The sequence below is a fragment of the Cupressus sempervirens genome, chromosome 10, assembly GCF_028749045.1.
Source record: "Cupressus sempervirens isolate cs-2001-9-10 chromosome 10, ASM2874904v1, whole genome shotgun sequence".
NCBI classification, from domain to species: Eukaryota; Viridiplantae; Streptophyta; class Pinopsida; order Cupressales; family Cupressaceae; genus Cupressus; species Cupressus sempervirens.
This window is the reverse complement of record NC_143127.1, coordinates 579,943,630-579,967,441: the sequence shown is the minus strand read 5'-3', so window position 1 is coordinate 579,967,441 and position 23,812 is coordinate 579,943,630. Positions and strand designations below refer to the sequence as shown.

The window sequence follows — 23,812 nt, the reverse complement described above, 5'->3', positions numbered from 1 at the left end:
TATTCTATTGAACGTTGCATCTTATCCATTCATTGGTGACTATCATGCAACTTTCTTCACTTTCTAAGGTATTTCTTCTCATCTTTAAGTCATCTTTTCCAAAGTACAACTACAAGGTTCTGTTCCTGGCATATTTTCAAAGAAAAGAAGAACGAACTTGTTAGCATTTTACGTTAGAACTTCCAAGACATGATCATTATTGTCACATAACGATTCATATACTTTTTGAAGCATTAAGTATGTACATGTTTACAAGAAGATGCTAGTGGCGAGAACTGCTGCCTGAAATGTCATTCGGTACCTATGCTAATGAAAATGTTTTTCTTGATCTTGAATTCAATTTGAGCATCCATATTCAACAGTGTGAACTTTGGTTTCTATGCACATCACTGACAATACATGGAATTTTGCCAATACAACATTGAAAAATTGTTTCATTTGTGGTGGATTAAACTCACAAAGACCAAAATAAGGGGATAATTTAGCTATAAGTCTGGGAAGAATATAATCAGTTACTGTGTCAGCAACATAAAACATTTGTTGAGATGTTCTTATCTCAGCTCTCATGATGACTTTTAAAATGATAAAGAAAATACTGGCAGAAGCCTTTTCATATCCTTGTTCTGTTGCTCTAATCATGGTCAACTGATCACAAACCAAATAATTTCTCTATTATGAGTTCAGAAGATTGATCTTAGATAATTTGACAGATCATAATTTCCATTCTTCACATCCTTGAGCTGTTACTCTAATCATGGTCAGATAACAAGCTGTTCGTTTATTGCAAGTTCAAGAGAATGGCTTTAGATAATTTGAAAGACCAAAAATGCCATTCTTCAAGTTATCTGGTGCTCTAAAGTGTGTTGCTGATCATGCAAACTGGTGCAATTATGCCAGCAATTGAAGATGGCATGGACTGTGATGGATTCCATGGTCTACCATATTACCAAACCATCTATTTCTGATTTGTACTAAACCTGACAATCGTTTGCAATTTGAAATCAATCTCAAAACAATGTAACCCAAAACCAGCTTACCTCCTTTATGCACAATCTGGACCTGCAGTAAAACCAAAACAATGTCTCAGACTAAGAGCATATTCCAAATTACCCTGAAAAGCTCTCTTTCAAGGTTTCTGAATTCCTGTGAATATCATCAAAAGCTTAAAAAATTGAGATTGTGATATAAATCTGAATTCCTGTGAATATCATCAAAATCTGAAAAAACAATGAGATTAAGATATAAATGATGTAATAAAAACAGTATTTCATTTGGGAGTATTCCAGACAAGTATTAGGACAATGCTTAACATGACAGCAAACCTTAACCACAAATTTGAATGAAATAAAAAACATAAAGAGAGATGGCCCAAAATTCCACCACAAATCTTGTAATGTCCCATTTTTGAAATAGAATTTAATAAATAACAACAATGATAAAATTTTAATATGAAATAATAAAGGTAAAATTTTAATTAAAGTTCTAAAAACATAAAATCTAAACATTACATACTTAAAATCTAGTCGAGTTTGATGAATGGTCAAATGCATGAAATAACAAGTCGACTCCCTTGAAAATGAGCTATAAAAGGGAGAAGGGAACTTGATTGGAAAGGGAGGAAAAAAGTAGGAAAATGAGGAAAGTGTGAATCAAGAAAGAATCAGTGGAGAAGAAAATAAGGAAGTGACTCCTTCAAAAGGCGAAAGTTATTAAGGGTTGTGTTATTCAAAGGGTGGTAATTGTGAAAAGTTGCGACTCTTCCAAAGGACAGAAATGATGAAGCGTTGTGCTCTTTCAAAGGGTGGCAATTGTGAAAGGATGTGACTCTTGCAAAAGTAAACATGATGAAGAGGTGTGACTTCCCCCTCACATTGGAAGATATAAAGGGGAGAAGGCTTCATTTGAGGAGGATCCATAGTAGATCAAATTGGCAAAAAATATATTATTCTCAAAGGCAACAATGACAAATGCTTATTCAATTCAAATGAAAGTTGATGACCCTTTCACGAGTAAAGAATTAAGGAGAGATCAATCCAAGCATTCAAGAAATCACTTATCTGTTATCACTCACCAATAGATCAAATCAGCACTCACTAAATCTTCACTCATCACTCTATGAATTCCACATCCATTCAATGATCATTTGCTAATATATCAAATCGTCAAATTGATGAAAGTTATTCAATTATCCATCAAATATCAATTGGGAATCAAGCAAACAGACAAGCAATCAACTCAGTCTATTTTTATCATTTAAACATGAATCAATCAATAAAAGCAATCAGTACTCATTAAATGCAAATCAGCTTATAAGACCTCGGCAATAAAGCATATAGATCAATCAGATAAGAAACTATAATATATATTGCAGACAATAGCTATCTTATTCATCTATGCTATGCAAGATAATGATAAACATATATCGATCAATATTTTGTGATTGCATTTGTGACCTATATATATATCCTTTATTATAGTGATAGTTACTAATCAATTGTTTATTGAAATATCCTATAAACTACCATGCAAGGATTAGAGAGAACCCCAATAGGGACAAGAGTGTATTCCCCTTTTAAGTAGCCTACCTCATACTGGATAGATAAGAGCATAGATGTACTACTGGCAGATTCCTCTCAGAATTGTAAAAACAGCAAATTTTTCACAAAAGCTCGCCGAGTACTTTCCAAGTTTTTTGCCAAAAACTCAATGAGTTTTTGTTGAAGACTCGGTTATAGTTTTATAACAAAACCTAAAGGACAAAAAAGGGCCCAAATTTGTTAAAGTTTGATTAGATTTATAAATTTAGATTTTTGTATGAACTAAAACCTTACACTTAGAACCCCACTTTGTAATAGCACTTCGATATTATTTGTGTTTCAAAGGCAGGTTCTTACTCCTATAAATATATTTGAAGGGGGATATGAACATAACCTTTACCAAGGGGCACATCTCATTAAATACAACCTATCAGCATGAAACCAATAGTTAATATATGTATCTATGCAATCTATATATTAATATATATTTCATAGATCTATATTGTTATATCTATGATAACATTTAATCAAGGAGATGTCCTTTAGGTTAACACTATATCTTTTATCCGACTGACACTATAAAACATTAACACTCCCTCATAGCTAGGGAGGATGAACACAATTCATACACAATATGAATAACATATGACCTTAATGTCAAAATGGTTTCTAGAATGTCAACTCATTTGACTTCCCAATTTATTGAATGCCAACTCATTTGACATTTTAAAGTCAACTCATTTGACTTTGAATATCAACTCATTTGATATTTGAATGTCAACTCATTTGACATTCACTAGGTGCCTTTGAGTAATGGGCTCCTGAATGTCAAGTTTGCAAGATATTCACCAAGTACTATGAGTAATGGCCTCCTAAACATCAATTTGCATAACATTCACCAAGTACTCAAAAATGTTTATCAGGTATGTGCACACACATTCTCATAATGCGTACCATATAAACATTCACCATAATCTATCATGATCTGCATAGACATCATAAGACATCCATCATAATAGAAAATTAAGTTATTGCAAGATCGCCACCTTTCAATAACTCCTACAAATACGAGTGATAATCATTTGGAAGTCGCCACTTCCTCATGATGTACATAGGGCCCATACGAAATAACTTTTATTAATAAGTAATTCAATAGTACAATAAATATCCTGAGACTCTTCTCATTAATTTCAGCATACCAAGTTTACTTCGGAAGTGATCCAATTTTATTTTGCTAGAGGCTTGGTGCAGATAATAAAGAACTCCCTCTTAATCTAGAATTTTACAAAATCTTTGAGGTTCTTTTAGAATGCAAGATTCTCTGAATCCAAGTTTGAATTTCTGATTTCAGCGAAAGAAGCCTAATGTTTGATTCTGTCAAAGACATCTTGCTGCAGTGTGACCATATTTGTCGCATCTAAAACATTGTACATGAGAAAGATCTTTTTGTTTCTTGAATGGTTATTTATCATTCTTTCCCTTTTTCCTTTTTAAGTTTGTGGTGAGCCTAAATGTCTTCATTTGTGGACTCTGTGTCAATTCCTCTAGTTTTTCGATTACACTCTTCTTGAATGCAATCAGCTTTTAGTCGATCGAATTTCGGGGGTTCAGGACGAGCACCTATTCCTTGTCTAATGTTTTCCAATGAAAAAGGCAGCCCATTTAAAGATACCATAATTAACTCTTTGCTATCATAGTTGTGACCAATTGTTAATAGTTAGTTTCTAAACTCTATTATCCTCATTAAGTATGATGTGATGGACTCTCCTTTCTTCATTTTTATATTATTGAGTTGATTTTACAAAGTGAGAATCATGCTAGTGTTGTTGATCTCAAACATGTCTTCTAGAGCTTTGAACATATCATATGCAGAGTCTAATTTTGTGATAATAGGTAGTAGATGATCTTTTACTCCATCTATTAATAATTCCATTGCTTTGGTGTTGTCAGTTTCCCATTCATTAGTCTTCTTATTTTTCGGAGGATTTTCCACAATCGTTGTTAACTTTTGTTTTCTTAGTATCATCATTATACGCAATTTCCATGCTTCAAAATTTGAAGCACCTTCGAGTCTATCTTCAATCCTCATTCCGCTTATCATTTTGATAAGTAGGGTTTAATAATGTTTGAGTGCATCGATTAACTAAATCTAATCTGTATCATCTCTTAGACCGGCTCTAATACCATGTTAAAGTTTGATTAGATTTATAAATTTAGATTTTTGTACGAACTAAAAGCTTACACTTAGAACCCCACTTTGTAATAGCACTTTCATATCATGTGTGTTTCAAAGGCGGGTTCTTACTCCTATAAATATATTTTTAGGGGGATATGAGCATAACCTTTACCAAGGGGCACATCTCATTAAATACAACCTATCAGCATGAAACCAATAGTTAATATATGTATCTATGCAATCTATATATATTAATATATATTTCATAGATCAATATTGTTATATCTGTGATAACATTTAATCAAGGAGATGTCCTTTAGGTTAACACTATATCTTTTATCTAACTGAAGCTATAAAACATTAACAAAATTAATTTCATTTCTCATTTCTTTGCTTGTATCTTGCTGTGACGAGAAAATAGTCTTCCAAAAACTTGTATTCCAAACACTTGTAAACTGATTTCTATCAATTTGAAGCGGATTTGAGGCAGCTACATCCAAGATGGAGGACAAGCCACAGACTGAGTCGGACATATAGGCTGAGAAGGCACACTCATGCCCAATGCAGACTTCTAGGACTAGACCCTCCAGTTCTACTCTTAGTTTTTACTAGAGCTAGGAAGAGGAAGATTGAATTGTAATAATGTAACTACTTTTACTTTTACATAAATTATTTACTATTTTTCTTCCTACCATCATTCTTCACGAGAATGTGATTTTGTACCCACTTTGTGTTTAAATATATCTAAACTAAACTTGTGGCTTTCATGTTCTCATTTATTGACTCATTGGTTGCATCTTATCTTTGAATTTTGCAAAAAATACATTTCTAATTAAATTTAAGCAAATTTTTAAGTTCCTAAGTTTTTTTCCGAGTCCTTGTCAAAAATTGGCTGATTTTTATTCCAGCCCTTGGCAATTTTTCCAACCATGGATAAGAGCTTATGCCACTTGAGGCCAAAATGTTGAGTTTGGATACTCCACACTCTCAAGGCTTAGTTGAAGTGAATTCAGGATACCTTATTGTGGATATCTGATTAGGGAAGTGTTGATGTGAGTTATGTTATACTACAACATGCAGAATCCAACACTCAAAGTTTCAAAATGAAACACCAAACATTCAATCCTCCCTTGATATAAGGTCATCTCTAATGCTAAGCTTGCAATGTAAGATCATTAAATGACTTCAAGGTTCCTTCTATTGTGGATACTCACTCAGTGAAATGATGTGATTTGTTGGTAATCACTTATGGGACTTGCACTATTCATTCAATGGATATCAATTGCTTCCACTTCTTCACAAAGTGCAATGAAAACGTAGTTTTGATCTTCCAGCTTCACTTCAACTTCAACTTAAACTTGCTTCTACTTCTAACCTAAGTTGTCGATGTTGATGTTGATGTTGATGTTGATGTTGATGCAGATGCGAGAAGCGGATGTGTGGATGTGCGATTTTTTTTTCAGATTTTAGATGCATTTGGAAGCATCTATGTGTGTGCGCGCAAAGAAAGCCTTCTATAAACAATGTATGGTGAATACAACTTGAGAGAGATATCAACACTATATCCAATGTTGATATCCCACCAAGAATAGCACAATATTTTAGAGAGGCAACAATTGCCAATGTTGGTAGAAAACATAATCACCTATATAAAATTTCAATGAGAAGCATGACACAAGCATCAACATTGATTAGACTAGAAAAGATTTCAATAGACATTACTAATTCTAGAAAAAAGAAGTAATCTAGAAGTGAGATTTAAATCAGTAGCCAAGTTTTTGGATCAAACGGAAACCACAACACCAATGCACTGGCATAACATACCAAATAGATAATTATCTCATCAAACAATAAATTGAAGGCATGAGATCTTTATGTTAAAGGCCTCATACACTATCAGACAGCCAAATGATCTATATTGTTCTCAAAGAAGAGTAAGCCAAACTAATCTTGAGTCCAAATGCACCCAAGAACCACATTCCAGGCTTGTGGATGCTTTGGGAGGCACTACAAGCACCCCAAGCATCCACAGGCCCGGAATGTGTAATTCCTAGGGACATCCGAGCATAACCCAAAAGCCTCCCCACACCCAAACACCTGCGCTTCAGCATCCAGCTGCTGGAGCAGAGAATCGGTATCTAAGCTTCTAACTATGAATGCAAGGAATCGTGGTTGAATTGGACTCTACTAGATGTAGCTTAATCAACATCTCAACCCACCTAGTGCAATCTTATAAGGAAAACTCAAATGGATGAAAACTCAAGATTTAATAACAATTGAAGTTGAGTGCATTCAACTATCGGCTGACCACACAAGGCACTTTTACCATCAAGAGGCTAGTGGCCTAGAGTTGTTCGAGTCAAGAATGCAACATCCACAATTACTTCATTCAACTAAACCACTTCAGCATGAAAAGAAATATATTCTAAGTGAAAGATTGATGAAACCATGCAACACTTCAAAACGATATTAAGTAATCTACCATGAGGACCCAACAATGAATTATCCAATACTTTGATAGCATCATAAAAACAATTTGGTCAAGTCTCTCTTAGCTAGCCTACTTCTATGTATAGCTCTCTAATCCAACCTCCTAATCTAATGAATCTAACCTTTTAATTCCTCTCTAAACCCTTAATAATAAGAAGGCCTTGACCTTTTATAGATTTCCAATTAGAATGAAGGGTCAAGATTGATCCCCACAAACCCTAATTAGGGTTTCCAAATTTACAACCAATTACATGAGGGCACGAAATCAAGGGCCAATAAGAAAATTACAATGATGTTTCCAACCAATAAGAAAAAAAGTACACTTGGCATAATGTGATTGCTTGCACTTAAATTTGGAATTTATGATTGGATAAGACAGTTAGATACCACCTCGTTATCCCTATCACGTTGATCTATTTAAGAACATGTTCTTTGAATCTTAGCATGTGAAAATGTTTGTTAAAATTGCAATTTTTTTCCTGTTCAATTGTTAGAAAGTAGCTTTCAACATTTCTAATTTTGAAAAACTCTTCATTGATGGTAATTGAGATGACTCCTATTCCTGAATCGTTCATCTTTTTGAATTTCATCCATCCTTGTTGAAGTTTTTCTTATGGTTTGGATTGAATTTGCACTTGTAAACTCATATTTTGATCTGATTTGAACTTGATGTTGTTGTTTTCATCTAATTGAACTCTCGAACTTGAATTCGAACTTGCAATAGACTTGAACTCCTCGTCTCATTTAGAGTCTTGGAGCTAGAGCCTTCCTACCTGTAGCATCTTCTTGCAATCCTAAGGTCTCAAGCATCCCTTTGTCTTCTGACTCCTCCAGCTTGCAAAACAAGAAAAGAAACTGTCTCAAGCTCATGGGATGATAAGCAACAACTTGTAAGAAATCTTAAGTTTTCACGAAAGGAACTAGATTTTCATTAAGCGAAACTATACAAGTGCCTAATAAGGAAGGATTTAATCACAGATCATCTCGAACTTGGAGCTAAATTCATCTACTTTTGCAAACCTTCGGTTCCAAATTCATTGATAAACCAATCCTAATCTTGTCACTTGGTATGAATTCCCTTAAAATCTGGAAGATAAAGCTTTTTAATGAATAACATGCCCAAATTTTAAATTTCTTGTCCCCATTTACCTCTGAATAAGAATCTGCTCTTGTTCAGGGATAAATGACTTGCAATTCTAAAAGGAATTTGCTGCCTATATGTGGAATTGTTATCGCGGCCAATCAAGAAAAATTGCTGTCTGGTTATTTGAATTTTCTGCATATATAGAGATACAGTTCGCTAGCAGTAGCAGAGATAATTTTACAATTGAATGGTGTTAAAATGAAATGATTTGAGCCTTCTTATATAGCTGACTTAGGATGTCAAGAGGCACACTAATAAGCAAGGCCGACCTGGCTTCTTTTAGCCAGTAAGACTTGGTTTGAACTTAATTCATTACCCCTGAATGAGCCAACCTGCATATCGGGTTTTGTTTTTCATTTGTTTAAATTTTGAATTTTCTTCTTTAAGGCCGAATGGTCGATGCTTAATTGCTGGGTGGAGATGGGCAGTTCTTGAGAGAAAAAATGCCTGGGAGAGGGTGGATTCTGCCCTCTCTTATAGCCAGTATCTCTAAACTCATTCATCAATCTTGGAACCAAAAATGTTCAAACAGCAAACAAACTCCCCACCCCACCTCACTTTTGCAATGAAAATGAATTCAATAATGGAATTTGGCCCAATTAAGGGATCGGAATTTCCTGATTCTTGGGCATAAATTTCCCGAGGGTCAGATACTGGCCTTTCTCGGGCATTCTCATTAAATCAACTTGCTCCCATATTACTTTGAACTACACCTAGCCTCCTATTTTGATCATGATTCAAATATCCTGCAAAACCTCAACTCAGAAGTTTGATAAATATGGTATATTTTCCCAAAAGAAATTGGGATCCACTAGCAGATGGAAAATCATCCCCAAGCTAGGGCAGAAATCACAAGCTGATGGGAAAAAAAATCGGACCCCTACACTAGTTGGGAAATTTGCTTCCAAAACTTAATTACTTCCATTGAACTTTCAGCAATCCCCCCGCATCACCTTCACTCCATAATCTCACTAAGCCCTCAAGATTTGAAGTTGACATAAAAAAATTGGTCTAGAAGAGGGGGTGGAAATTATCGAAGGTTGGGTAAATATGCCCAAAGAGGGTCAGACCCCTATCTTGGGCAATCTCCATCAAACTCAATCCTTTTTCTTTAAGACTCTAGTTTGTTCAAAGACTCCACTTTCAAATCTAACCAAATTTTCCATGATGTTTGATTGATGCCAAGGAATTTGCCAAAAAGGTGGGGCGAAATTTCACTCAAGTTGGGCATTAATGCCAAAAGACGGTCAGATTCCAACCCATCTTGGGCAATTCTTAGTCGAAGACTCAGCCACTTCGACCAAAAATTCCAGCTTTTCAAGTTGTTTTATCAATACTTTGCCAAGTTGCCATCAATTTGCTTGATACCCAAAGGATTTTTCCAAAAGGCGAGTGCAGTATTTAGGCATTAGTGCCCAAAGAGGGTCAGGATCCTTCCCATCTTAGGCATTTCAGTCATTTACAGAAAAAACATTGAAGTGCTGAAGCTTTCAGAACTGCCCCTTTTCACATTTCTATATTCAAATTTGCAAGGTCCTTATCAAGTTAAGCCTTAAAACTTTAAAAGCTTGGTTGGATGGGGGAAGATGGAGTTTGTTTAGGATTGGATCTTCAAGATAAATACCATTCCAAACTTAGTCCTTCAGCTCTCCCAAAAACTCTCCTTTTCCACTATGACCAACTCCCCACATTCAAGGCACCTCCACCTCAAAACAACCTCGACTAAGGGCCCTAGGACTTGAAGATTGCTACTATCTAGACTCCCTAAGACGACTACAATCAACAACTGAATCAAAATGAAGGGTCCCCATTTGCAATCAGGCGTGTTGGTTCCCAAAACTACAGATTGGAATCCTACGAGTCTTGCCAACTCGATGCCGAGATATCCAACTGGTTATGGCCAACTTGACGGAACTAAACAGTGTAGTTCGAGTTCCCTACACTTTTGGCTCTGCAAATCCAAGGTGGGTGTACCTTCACCTCAAAACAACCTTGACTAAGGGCCCTAGGACTTGAAGATTGCTACTATCTAAACTCCCTAAGACGACTACGATCAACAACTGAAACAAAATGAAGGGTCCCCATTTGCAATCGGGCGTGTTGGTTCCCAAAACCGCAAATTGGAATCCTACGAGTCTTGCCAACTTGATGCTGGGATATCCAACCAGTCATGGCCAACTTGGCGGAACTGAATAGTGTAGTTTGAGTTCCCTGCACGTCTGGCTCTACAAAACCAAGGCGGGTGTACCTAATCTTGAACAAAACACTTGAATCCAAGACACTTATAGCAGATTGATTAGAATGCGAATGCACTGAAAGTTTCCTAAATGGCAAGTATTATAGAAAACCTCAAACTTGCAATTTATGAATCGAGAATAATAAATGAATGTATGAATGTTTTCAAAATAAGTATAGATTAATGCAACAAATGAATATATTAATTCTTCAAAGAGAAGATGTAAAATAATTGCCAACATATGGATTGCGAATTATGAAAAATATAAAGACCAGTGTCGAAGGGCGATAGAGTCAATATTATAAGTTTAAAACATACAACTTTATAAAAATTTACACACATCAATTATAAATAATTTAGTAATCAAGACGCGACAGATCAAATATACAGACGCAATTTTAAAATAGTCTAGAATGTATTTTAACTCCTTTGGTAGGGAGACAAACAAGACATGGATTCGAGAACAATTAAATATTTCTCAATATCTATGATGCTCAATCTTAAAATGCTACAATGGATCATGTCCACTTATCTATCATATAAATTATTTATAAAATTAAAATAATAATTATAAAGGACGAAACTATATAATATTTTAACTCTAAAGCTTCATGCAAATAAAATAAAATAAAATAATTTTACTAATCATGCCGGAAATAAAATTGTACTAGAGACACTCCTTATTGATGATCCATCCAATACAATTTGACTCAGAATCACATATGAATATATTCAATAATCCACAATCCATGAGCTTAGTTCAAAAATTCATTATCTCCACCAATGAGAAAATAATATATCAAAGTTGTAAAATTTTAGGAATTGTATATGTATATCAAGTGTCTTACTTCACATTTTCATCTCATATTTATAAATGATGAAAGGGTGTGAGACTTTCCTTATAACACTGTGACCCTTCATAACAAATAACTGACCATTTGTTATGTATCGTGGGCATTCGAATTACTTGCAATATAACTTGGTGTTACTTTAAGGAAAAAAATCTAATATTTGGTAGTCATCCTTATGTTTTTGGAGCAACAATATAAACACGGGCATGCTTTCAAATAACATAGGTAACATATCATCTTCGAATTCCTTCATCAGTTATATGGATCAATACACGCTGGTCCAATCATTCTGCCTTCAAGAAATGCTCATACCATACTCCACAGCATCCAATCTCCTAGTCCGTATGGGCTTTTCCAACCATTTATTTGATTTTTCTTTCTCCCACATATTCCTCAGACATCATTCAGACTCTGTCTAGAATATATTTATGTTGCCACACGCATATGTCTAGACACGTCTTTGTGCATTAGCGTGGTTCCTTCTCTTCTCGCGTGTGCTCTTTGCTTCCACGGTGATGCTTCAACCTGCAGCAAATGCAAAGTAAATTATTCAACAATGATTGACATTAAAATAAAATAAAAATACTCCTGTGGTTCAGTGATGGGCGCCCAAGAATCTCTTGGAAGACCATACTCCCATATCCGAGAATCATGCTCTCTTATCTTGACATTTGTTTCAGATATCAGAATCTGTAATATCTCTTTGTACTTTTGTAGATAGCTGTAGCGTCTGATAAGGTGCGTATTTACTCTCCACACCCCAACATATTGTGTGCTTGGTGACTCCTGTTTATGACTGGTGCCTTATATGCATTCCAGAATCCATTACTGTTGATGCTCACAATATCTAACTGGGATCTCTCAGAATTAACTCTGTTCATTCATGCTTTTGCCTCTATTGTAGCCATGAAGAAAATCCCTGCAATTATCCCTTGGAGAATTCCAAAGTGAAAGAAGTATTAACACCTTCCAATTCTAGAAATATATCTCTCATGCACAACTTACTTGTGAATGCTATCTAATTCACAAACAAGGATCTAACATTTGTTCCATGTATTTTAAATGCTTCATCTCGTACATGGCTTCATACAACAAATGCAAATTATGCATGGTCTGATACCCAATCAATGCCAAGCAGAACAAATAGTCTGGTGTCTTTCTCATAAATATACCAGAAAATACATTAGTCACTTCCAGACTTCACATGCTTTACCAAGGCTTATCCAAGTTTTAGAAATGTCCTGTCTTCAAGGTTCAACACATATTCTGAGTAATAACAGAATCTAAGTAGCTACATGTGTAGTAGGAGCATCCTTCATAAATTGAATACTCATCCCTCATTAAATCTAGCATAATGATGAAATAGTTAAAAAAATATCTCCCTGCTGTAGTTGTTTGCATAGATCTACTTCAATCCTCTAGCACTATAAATCTGCTTATATAATCAGTTATAACCATAACATCAGCCATGATACAACAGTGATTATAATCTCTTTATAGATCTGTCCACAAGGTTTTCATATATTTACTTCAAAATTGCTCTATCCATTGGTACTTCTAATTTTTATATCTTGCAAAAATTACCAATGACAGAAAACCTCAACATTGTTTCACAAATGGAGACACAAATTTGAGGCTCCATTAGGGTGATGGTGTGTAAACCACACAACATCTAGCACCCCCCTAAAAAAATGTTTCTAAACATTTCAAGGACAAAACATGTTGGACCCAAGAACCTTTGATCAACTCCACTTTCACCTATCAAATAACTAGGAAATGCGCTCAAAATGGAAGAAACCATGAAATGAGCTAAGAGTCTTCATCCTTGATTACCCACATTTGTGCAAGTGATTCATTCCCTACTCAACAATGACTTAGGAACCTCTTAGATCCATTTGGCCTAGCTAATTAGATATCCTTACTCCAAAAATATCCTGGATAGAGCCTCACTAACAGCCAAGCGTCCATTGTTCAAATGAAGTTGTCGTTGTGGTCAACCGCAAACATTGCTTTACATTTATTGGTTTTCATTAAGTAGTACTAATGAAGGTATTTGTGCACCTAAAGCCAAATTGATTCTTTTTCCTTGATTTCATTCTTCTTTTTTCTTTCTTTCTTCTCCTTTCTTTTTGATATTGCTTTTCTTTTCTTTTCAGTCTTTTGTTTGGTTTACAAGTAGTGAAGCTTGGAGAGGGTTTTGAAGACCACTGTAATCACCCAAAAATGGTCATCTAGACTATGAGCCCCCTTTCTAGCATTTTTGCATAATTTATCTAATGCTTATCCTTGATCAAATCTCCAAAAATCCATTTATTTGATTTTATCCTATAGTTTGACCACTTTATCCTAAGTTCATATTTAATTAAAAAAACATGTTCCTTTTAATTAAATAAAATTCCCCACTCATCTATTATCCTAAGTCGCACACACAAAAGCAGTTCCCTTATTTTTTGTCCCATATGGGGGACAAAAGTCAACTCTTCATTACGATTGGTGGAAATGCTTGTGCACATGGATCACTCTCACTTTCAAACTCCACCCTTGATCACATGCATCTTGTCTCGTGATCTCTATTGTTCATTTTTCTTTAAAAGGGAGAGCTCTCTGCTCACTTCACAACTCCACTCTTTTACTAACGTTATGTTGCAAGATTGAGGATCTCATACTTGTGGAGCTCCTCTTCTTCTATCTTCTATTCTTCATTCTTCTTGTTTCTCATTCATTCTAGTTTCTCTCCATGCTTATAGCTTAAAACCTCTAGTCTAAATAGGGGTTGTAATACTTATTTTCTAGCTTAGCTTGCTTTCTACTTTTTCTCGTTTAGCTTTCATTTGCATTACATTCATTCTAGGTTCTTGGATATTGGCACTCATTGCCTCTACTCTTTGAATCTCTTGTTCTATGGTGTACCTTGCAAGGTTGCATAACTTGGTTCATTTGAGAGCCACCATACTATTATTTTGAACCTTTGCACATCATAGATAGAGAGATATAAGCTGCCTCTTGAGATGCTCTCTTTCATGGGTATTCTCAAGAATAATGGTTTATAGAAGTGTAACACTTTTTGTACACACATTTTTGGCACCCACCGTAGGGCTTGAATCAAGTTTCTAGCTCCATTTATTTTAATTTCTCATTTCTGGTTTTTTACAGCAGCAGATTGGATTTAATCAAGTGGTTTTGTAGGGTTCTCACTTTGGTTTTAAGGCTAACCCTTGTGCAAATTGGTTTGAAGGCCAAAACTCTAGATTTTTAAAGGTTTGATCATATCTCCTGAACCACTTGGAGTTCGGTTATTAAAAATAAAACTTGCAAGTTGGTGATGCATCCGAAATGTCTCATTCCAATTTGTAGATCATTTTGAGTTGTTTTGCATTAGTTATAATTTTTTATTTGTTTTTCATAAAAAGTCATTTCTGGTTGCAAATCAGCCTTTTTTCGGAAAAATTTACATTTCTAGAAAGGTCTTTAAATTCTACAAGGGGTTTGTTCTTTGTGTTTTGAATTTGGAAATCTTATTAGGGCTCAATAACTCGATTTGAAAAATCTGGTCTGTTTTGACAAAATGAGTCCCTAGGGCACAAATGAAGATTGTTAAATTTCTTGCATTTTTGGAAGCTCTCTGCTTTTTAGCAGGGGTCTCTTTTGTTCATTTTTGTTTTTGAATCCAAAATCATAGCAAACAAGTCCAATCTTGTTGACTAGGTCAAAAGCAAAGAGTAAAAATGAGAGCATTTGTGATTAACTTGCACTTTCTTTGCTTGGTTAAAAGATAACTTAAATTTTTGAGGTAACTAATCAATTTGTGTTGCAGGTCTTACTGGGTTATTACGCCCTAACCTTGGTTGTTTTGTAGGGAGAGTGTCATTTCATTGCTAAAAAAAAAACACTTGTCAAAGATAAAAGTTGCAAAAAGGGCTGCTAACACTCGTTTACAGGGCTGCCCAAAGCAAATAAACAAACAAACCAAAAAGTGTTTTTGTGCTTTAGTTCTTTTTATGTGCGGAATTAGATTAGTTGTTTTTCATTTCTAGGCACATAATTACTTACTTTACTAAAGTTTGTCACTTGGTACGAGAGTATGCTCTTCACCTTTGGGTGAATGAGAAATCTTGACCCGTTTGATATCCAAGGTGGAGTAAGGGGTACATGAACATTGATTGGTGTGTTTGGGGGAAGTAATTGGAATAGGAGAGTATGCTCTTCACCTTTGAGGTGAATTAGAAATCTTGAACTCCAAAAGTGGATCCATTTTGTTTAGTCTAGAATCCTTTAGCAGGCCTTCTCTTGAGAGATCAAGAGGAACAACCCAAGTGGGGAACAAGCGAACCCAACTCTTCCAACCCACTATAAACTCAAGGCTATCAAGGACACAAATCCTTGGTAGACATAGTGCTTGTCTTCATCTAGTGAGATTACTTGTGGGATTGGGACCATGAGGAAATCACTAGATAAGAATGCTTAAGGTAATCTTGTGGCTGCAAGGTTCATTACATGCCGCAAGGTAAGGAGTCTCGTATTGGGAGCAAGAGTACTATGAATGGAAGCCCTTTCTAAACACCATAGGATTAGAAGCTACCCTCTTTTGCTGCTCAACATCTTGGTGCAAAGATCGATCCTCATGGATTACCCGGATCACCCCAAGATTTTACTCTCAACATTTGTGTCCCTTTGGTTGTGTTATTGACCATGACAAAGCCAACATTTATTGGGGGAGACCACTTTGTGTGAGGCGAGGGAGCATCACGCATGGGCCAAGTTGTTGAGTAATGAACCATGACCTTAGGTTGTTTTTCTTGTAATGTGTCTTCGCATGTGAAAAGACCCGTGAAAATCTTTTGAACATACACATGACGATAGTTCTAGGGCTTTCTTTTGAGACCTCACATATACTTGTATCATGCAAGGTTGCTTTGCCCCTTGCTTGATTGTTTTAAGACTACTCATGTGTCACATCTTTCTTTCAAAAATTGAACTTGCTATGCTATCAACTTTGTCAACCAAGTCAAAACACCAAGTCTAAACATTTTTGCTTGTGTTGCTTACTAGGAAGAGTTTCATCATTTGACTTTGCTTTTCTATGTCTCTACTATTTGAACTTGCTTAAAATGGCTCTTTGGTCTAGCTTCTCTTGGTCTTTTCCACTTTCTTCAACATATTAGGACCTTTTTGGCTGAAAATGTCACCTTGATCTCTTGATTACACTCTTTGATTGGGGAAGTTATTCACTTGTCATCTTGCTCGCTCTATCTACTTGGCTATTAGGCTTCTTTCCTAGTTCTTGACTTGGGTCGCTAATGTCGTAAGTTGCTTGGACACTTTGCCTGACAAGTTTCTCTCCCTATCTCGACAGGTGAGCAGTCTACCTTTCTATCTTGGACATCAAGATATCTTGTGTCATCTTAGTCTCTTTCATGTTTGGCTTCTTGTCTACAACTATCCAATTTAAACCTTGCGCTACCAAATCTCAACCAACTCTAGATGATCCTGAGTTTCTTGATCTCTTTAGGGAATTGCAATGCCTATACACTCAATACAATAAACTTGAAGATACCCGTGACCCCACTTACCCTAGTCTCACTAAGGGCATGATAAAAACATACTCTAGATTTGAGAAAATGGTAGAGAACCAAACAAAATCGTCATGCAATTCTCTCTCTAGTCCTCTATATGTGCATAAGTCACCTTATTTAAGGTCACCCTCTTCTTCAAGGTCTACATGCTCTACTCCAAGACATCAATTGTCTTCATCAACTAGATCTAAAGACCTCTTTAGAGAGCTAGCAAGTAAACTTCCTTTGAGTCCATGGCAAACTTTCATGACATGCCTATCTTTGACCGTTATGATGAAGACATGGATGCATGCTATACACTCAAAGATCCTAGGCACACTTTTGAGAGAAATTTCACTCCATTGAAAGATTCTTATGATGCTAGTTTGCAAATGCTTGTTGCTAATGAGCTCATCTCATTGCCTAAATCTAGCCCATATGGAAACCCATTCTTGGATATCTATTGTGCTTATCATTGACATAATGAGCACAGTACTTTAGATTGCATTGAGATGAAACATAAAATCCAAGATCTTATTGATGATGGGATTGTTGATACCTCTAATGACTCATGTAATGAGGATACTTCTCTTGAGAAAGATCATTTTTATGAACCTATATCTAGTGATGGTCTCCTTGACACCCCTACTTGTTCCAACACTCATGAACCTCTTAAAACTTCAAAGCTTTCCAACCTACCTCCATCAAATAAAGAACCTAATGCTTTCTACGTTGACTATGTCCATCCTCAAGGGCTACCTCCAAAAGAAACTCAAATTAACCTTCACTTGGATGCAAACCTTTTCCAAGCTACTAAGGCTAAAGATCCTCAACCTCCATGCAATGTTATGCCTACTATGCCTACTTCAGCTAGTCCTTCATTATCTCTTCAAGAGTCTATCATGCAAACCTCATATTCTCCCTTGTCCTTAGAAGTGTCTCCATGTCAAGAGGACTCTCAAAAAGCTAAAGCTATTAATGTCAAGAAAGATCAAGATCAAGAATCCTTTCATCTCCTTCAAGATGTCACTCTTTCATATCATATATCTTACCCACCTCCTAAGTATGATGAAGACAACACTTCCACTATTTCCCTTGAGCTTACTGAAAATCATGAGAAAACTTATATTCTTATGCTATCACTTTAAAACTATGCTCAAGCTTCAAATGCTCCTACTAAAAATGTTGCTCCTATCAAAGCTCCTCATGAGTCTATTGATGGCCATGGTCACATTGCTCACTCTAAAGATGTTGATATCCTAATCACTATCCATTCACATCTCCCAAATCTATTCTTGGTCCCTAGACATTTAAGCTAAAGCCTTCCAACCTTCCATCCATATTGGGACCATATTTTCCTCCATTTCCTACTTTCGCTCCTATCTCATCCCCTAGCTCTCCTATCATACCTCAAGATCAACAAAGACACTCATCCTTGACGAATTTCGATCCATCTATCAATATAAACCATTTGTATCATCCTTATTCATCCACAAATCCCAAGTCTTTTGGAAGAATTTTGGATGATCAACTTAAGAACAAACACAAGAATCCATTTACAAATGAAGATCACTATGTCCTATCTAATCGACATGTGAATGCAAAAAAAGAACAATTATTCAAGAGATCACAAAGGACTAACCAAAGAACTAAATCAAAGCAAATATGGGTTCCTAAACTCATTATTGAAGAAATGTGCTCTAAAGTATCCAAAGGAAAATCTAAAGCTTTATGGATTCCCAAGTCTCTCTTGAAAGACTTGAATATTGAACATAAATCAAAGTTGGCATTCAAGCTTCCAAAGGCTCCCACTCCATTTTCTTACAAACATCTTCCTCATAAGCTTCCAAAGGCTTCCATTCCATCTTCTTCCAAAAATCCTTCCTAAAAATCTTCCAAAGCCTTCCACTCCACCTTTTTCCAAATCTCTTCTACCGCCTCATATATTTGAACATAAATCAAAGTTGACATTCAAGCTTCCAAAGGCTTCCACTCCATTTTCTTCCAAACATCTTCCTCATAAGCTTCCAAAGGCTTCTATTCCATCTTCTTCCAAAAATCTTCCTAAAAATCTTCTAAAGCCTTCCACTCCACCTTTTTCCAAATCTCTTCTACCGCCTCATATATCAAAACCTAAAGCTATTTCTGATGCAGGCAAGGGATGAATAACTAGGGCCAAAGGCACACCCAGCTATCCGAACCACCCTGCAAGAGTTAACACAACAGAAGCAAACACGAGGAACAACACCAAGGAAAGAGAGAACAAGGATATATTTATTGATTCATCAAATATTCAGCATACATGCCCAGCTGTAAAGCCTTCTGGGTTACGGCCAATTACAAATGTACAACTTCCAAATCTCCAAATCAGCTTTTTAAATCCACATATCTCTTTTCTTTTGAATTCTCCCCAAAAATCTGCCCTAACCCTAAACCTAAACACCCTACTTATACTTGCCAAAATGGCTTACAGATAATTCTAGAACATAGAGAAACCACAAGTCGGCCCTCATCAAATATAATTAACTATACCAAAATTAAATGTGAGCAAAGTCGGCCCAATCGGAACTAGGCTGAATGAACTAATGTGCAAGATTACAAAGAAACCCAAGATGCTCCTGCATCAATTTCATCCATGATTCCTTGGTTATTACACCACCCTTCAAGGTGTGTGTCAATGTTGATCTTCCCTACTTTCTCACTTATCCTTATGCAATCTTTTCAAGCCTACGTGTATTTACTATCCAACCTCCTTCTCGCCTTCCAAGGTATGAACTTATATCCTCCATATATCTTTTTCTCTATCATCTCCTTTCCATCACCTTATCAGCATCTTTGAGCGTACCTTTCTATGGTCTTGGCTTACCATGGCTTATCCTTCCAATAGTAGCACTATCAAAATTGAAAAAGCTTGAGCTCTTTCTAAAAAATCTAAAGAATAATTCAAAAAAAGAAAACGAAAAAGTGCCTTCGTGAAAACCTGGTAAACAAGCACCTTGGTAGCAAAAGTCAAGAGAAATAAATCCGTCCTATGGTGAAAACCACTTCTTGTGGTACCTTGGATAAGTACCACGATGAAAACTTAGCAAATAGGCGTCATGCCTAATTCTTCCATAATCCATCCATTCCATCTTTCATCTTTGATCTTGACAATGTTGAGCTATCCATGAGCATTGGATAGCTCAACATTGTCAAGATGAAAGATGAAAGATGAAAGATGAGAGTTGTCATCATATTCATATCCTCGTAGTTTATGCTAGTGATGATTGTATGATCTTCCGATGTCCCTAATAAGGCTCAATGATAAAAACTAGGACCTACTTATGTAACCCTTGCAATTGCACCTTTCATACTAGCTTGCATTCTAGGATTCATTCTAGCTTAGCTTTGCATTTTGCATGTTGAGAGAGCTCTCTTCTTTATCTTTCATGGACGTGTCAACTAACTGTGTTCATCCTTCTCTTGCCTCTTCTCAATCTTATCTTATCTCTTCTTTCCTATTTCTCGCTTCTTTTCTATCTTACCATCTCATCTATGCTTTTGACCTATCTTTTCTAAATCTCGACATCCTAGATCCATTTTTAGGATCGAAATCCAAATTCGGGTTCATCTTGCTAGTCAAAATTTCTTCCTTCTTCTATGTAGTTGGCTGACCTTTCAAGGCTTAATCTTTGAATCTTGTTGGGGCAATCATCATTTCTTCATTTCTTCATCATTTCTACTCTCTTCCACTTCTCTTTCATTTCTATTTCATTTCATTTCATCTTTCTTCTTTCTTTGACCTAATTCTTATGCTTTATCTTTCTTGGTCAAACTTAGTCAAATTGGGGCATATCTTCATTACTTGGCGATCACTCTTTGGTCTTAATCTCTTATCTATCATCATGAACTTTTCTTTGTTCTGATTTGAATCTAGCGTATTTATGCATCTCCTCTATCTCATTTCGATTTTAATCCTGAGGGGGCAGAAATATTATATCATTGTTGCGAATCATTTTCTGCTACAACTATCTATTTTCTCTTGATCTATCTACTTTCTTTTCTCAACATATCATTGCCTATCTTGAGTACTGATATAGTCTCTTCTCTCTCCAAATGTTCAATATTGTTGCTAATCGACTATGCATTCAGGATCTGCTATCTCTTTGTGCTTCATTCTTCAAACAAATCTCTCTATCAGCTTGGATTCTTCATTCTTTGACGTAATGTGTTCCTAGACCGATCACACATTAGTGAAAGAGGGGCAAATGTAATCACCCAAAAATGATCATCTAGACTATAAGCCCCCTTTCTAGCATTTTTGCATAATTTATCTAACGCTTATCCTTGATCAAATCTCCAAAAATCCATTTAAGTGATTTTATCCTATAGTTTGACCGCTTTATCCTAAGTTCATATTTAATTAAAAGAACATGTCCCCCTTTTAAGTAAATAATTCCCCACTCAACTCTTATCCTAAGTTTCACACACAAAAGCATTTCCCTTATTTAAAAGTAAAAGAAAGGACAGTTTTGTCCCACATGGAGGACAAAAGTCAACTCTTCATCACGATTGGTGGAAATGCTTGTGTACATGGATCACTCCCACTTTCAAACTCCATCCTTGATCACATGCATCTTGCCTCATGATCTCTATGGCACATTTCTATTTAAAAGGGAGAGCTCTCTCCTCACTTCACAACTCCACTCTTTCACTAACATTATGTTACAGGATTGAAGATCTCATACTTATGGAGCTCCTCTTCTTCTATCTTCTATTCTTCATTCTTCGTGTTTCTCATTCATTCTAGTTTATGTACATGCTTATAGCTTATATCACTTAGTTTAATTAGCATGGCTTGGAACATTATCATATTGTTAGCATAGTTGCATTGTGCATTTCTAGTTTGGATCATTTCTTGCATTGCATGCTTGAGAACTCCTTTGGACACTTGCATTCTTGTTCTTATCTAAGGAACCTCTCATTGCATGGTTTACTAGCAACGGTTGCATCTCTAAGGCTAATTTGAGTGCTCATTTCATACTTGTTTTATGCCCCTTGCACTCCATAGATAGGGAGCTCTGAGCCGACATTCAAGTGTTCCAATTCATGGGATATCTTGGATAGAAGGGTTTAGAAGAGTGCACTTTCTTAGTGTACAACCACAGTGGTGTTGAAGCAGGTGTCCAATTTTCGCTAATCCCAATTTCACTTTCAAAACTCTCGAAGAAGACAGACGATTAAGTGGGAATAAAATGTCATAATCAAAAGATTCAAGTACACTAAACACAATCAAGGTCCAATCCAAATTTAGGACAAATCCTTTCCGCAAGAGAAGGCTATTAGAAATCCAATCTTCCATTCAAGGTACCTCAAAAAATGATACCCAGGAAATAAGCCAAACAAATCCACTAGAAGAAATATACCGAATGTGTTATCTAACACCTTGCCTTTCTCACAAATTTGAACCCCTCCAACTAAGCTAACCAAGAAAAAACCTAAACTAAAGAAAACCAAACAACAAAAGAAGACAGCCCCTTGCATCAAATGACCTAAGGAAGACCTACAATTTGACTCTCTAAAGAAAACTAACTAAACAATTGACCAAGCCGCTAAATAGATCTCTGGTCAAATGACTCAAGGAAAATTAATTTAGAATCCTACAACTACTCTAACCAATGGAAAGGAAACCTAATATAACCCTCTTGAACCAAGTGGTTCATGACGAACCAACTCTAACTATGTACATGACTCCTAAAGAAATGACATCAACTAGACTCGTATATAAACTTGCTCTGACAGGGTTTCTCAAAATGTTCTAGTAACAGGGCTTGTATCCTTGAACTTCAAGGAAAATTGGTCACCCCACACTTGAATTCAGGAAATATGTCATGTAAGATCAATAATTGAGGCAATTCATGAGGTCCATGGTCAATCCACAAACGATCCTTCCAAAACTACCATAATCAAAATCAAAGCCTTCAACATTTTCAAGAAAAAAAGAAAGGAACGATACAACCTAGTGTGATCCAAGTGGTAGTCCTTTCTTCAAACTTTCATTGATTATTCACAACTTTAAGAAATCGCAATTTTTGATGGATTCTTCCTTTGGCATCAACAGCGAACTCATCGATGGTCATGTCGAGATCAGCCTTGAAGTCAAGCCCATGGAATACTGCTTTTAGAGGCTCATCCGTGTACAACATGAACCACACATCTTTGTGAACATCGCTTAGTGCATCCTAAAAAATCAAGGATTCCTTAATGATTTCTCCTTCAAATATCTCCCCAATTTGTTCCAATGCAATATCTAACTATGGCATCAATCCATACTCTTCTTCACCTTCTTCTCCCATGAGGTCCATGTAGAAATTTCTTTAAAAACATCTTGTGATTCCTCATGTAAAGCCTCATCAAACACATCATCCTCGCAATTGCTAGGAAGATATTCAAAATTTCAAACATCTCCATGATTTCATCCAATTCAATCTCAAGTGGCAATTCCTTTGAAGTTTGGAATTGATGATGAACCTCACCACATGAGACAACTAGTTTGTCTTGAAATGTAGTTTCAAGGAGTCCATTTGAATTTCCTCCACAAGATCATTCAATCCCCCTCCCCCCAAAAGGACATGGTAGACACGATGTCTTTAAGTGCTTCATCGAATTGCCCATTATAATTAGATTCATTTATAGCAACTTACCTTTCCTTGTTCAACTTGTCCACTTGATTATCTTTTTTCCAAGGGTGCTTGAAATTTCCCACAATCCACTTCCAAGAATCTCTTCTTGTAACATGGATGGAATTTCATCAAGGACCCCTTACTCAAATTTGTGATGGCTTTCT

At 35.9% G+C, this 23,812-nt stretch overlaps 1 protein-coding gene across 1 annotated transcript in view; it reads right to left on the bottom strand.

The window, feature by feature from the left end:
• Window positions 1-196: 196 nt before the first annotated feature.
• Window positions 197-23,812, bottom strand: part of EMB3131 (Pentatricopeptide repeat (PPR-like) superfamily protein) — a 79,020-nt gene continuing 55,404 nt past the window's right edge. The window contains 1 exon segment of the mRNA XM_089804900.1: window positions 197-1,059. The gene's annotated coding sequence lies outside the window, so the exon portion shown is untranslated.